The sequence below is a fragment of the Octodon degus genome, unplaced genomic scaffold, assembly GCF_000260255.1.
Source record: "Octodon degus isolate 3935 unplaced genomic scaffold, OctDeg1.0 scaffold00141, whole genome shotgun sequence".
Taxonomy (NCBI): Eukaryota; Metazoa; Chordata; class Mammalia; order Rodentia; family Octodontidae; genus Octodon; species Octodon degus.
In genome coordinates this window covers 3,579,542-3,581,177 of record NW_004524717.1, presented here as the reverse complement: position 1 = coordinate 3,581,177, position 1,636 = coordinate 3,579,542, and positions in this window count along the sequence as shown.

Genomic DNA, 1,636 nt, shown 5'->3' with positions numbered 1-1,636 from the left:
TAAAAAGGAAGCAGGAGCTGATCCTTAGTGGCCATGACCAATGTCTATACCAATCAATAATCAAGAAGCATCGATATTAATTGGTCTGAAAATATGGATCTCTACAGAACCTCCTAGGCATAGGAAAAGAGAGGCCTTGAAGAGGAGAACCTTTAATAAGAAAAGCTCTGAGGGGTTCTCTGGGGCTGCTCACTGCTCCCTGCCTGCTCACACCCTTCAAAACCAGCTTCTTTACCCTTTGGCTTGGCTTGCAGACAGAATAAGATGCAGGTGTGGAGCTGCTCAGGGTCTGCTTACAAAGCAGATTGAGAGAGGAGAAGAAAAGTTCAACCCCACATGTGCAAGGAAAGCAAATGTCTCCCTAGGGGAGGGAGAAAGTCCTGGCCAGAGGCACACAGCCAGGGCCCTGTGCAAGTTGGAATATTTTATAACTATGAGCTTGTGAGGCAGCAAGAGCATGATTAACACAGTATTAGCATCAAATTGGCTGTCTGAGAAGACAGGGCCTCCCAATACATTGTTCTGTGTACACAGTTATGTTTTATTTATGAACAACTGGACAAATGTGGACCCCACAGCTACCCACATCTGGACCATGTAGGTGAAATAATGTAGGTTTATCTCCCATCTGGGAAAATACAAGCTCATAACTCATAAATATTTGCTCTCCTTACAGACTGGCTTCATGCATTTTCTGTGAGATGTGAAGGGAAGGACACACACTGTCATAAGTTGCTTTGTCAAAAACCTTTAACAAGGCCTCCTTATCAGGCAGCATAAGATGGGCCCAGAATATGAAAATTCTACAAGAAAGCTGGGCTGTACTCCTCATGGAAACATTATGTCATGACATTCAGTGTCATAGAGATCAAATGGACCAAAGGGAAAAAGACTTTGCCTCTTGGTGTTGAGGTTGGGAATCTGTGAATTGAACTGGAAAGAAAAAGATTAACAGGAAAATAAAAAGAAATAAATGTTACTTGATAGTTATATTTTTGTATGGCATGGGATCTTCATAGAAAAAGTGAAAAAGAAGCAGTTAAACTTGGGTGCTGAGATACCATTTTAATAAAAAGAAATGTATTCTGAAGATGTGATAAGACAAAGGAAAAAAGGGTTTGGGGTGGGGTGATCAGTTATGGCAGAGTGACTGGGAAGTGTACAGGGCAGATTAATGAAAGGTGAGGGGATTTTTGTAGGATTAGTGTGTACACACTCATTGAGCAGCAGCTTCTCATATTTGATCACAACAATGTCCTCTTTCCAGTATGAGAAGAGTACATATTTCTGATGGGAATTTTATTTTATTTATTTTTTTTTCATAATTTTATGGATAAACAAATAGCAGTGAGACAGTTTCAAATCAAATTGGTAGGACAGTTTCAATAATTAACACACTGAATATATTCTTTTTAGTGGTTAATTGCTGTACAAGATGGGGACTTGAGATCCTATTTACAAACACCTTTAGAATAAATCATTCTATTCATTAAAAGAATGTAACTATATATTTATCCTAACCACTTTGAATACACAGATACAAAATGGACATTCATCTCTATACCCTTTTTTTGTTAAGTTCCATTATTTGAATATTATAGGTGTGCAAACTCAGCAAAATATTCTAAAAGAGTCC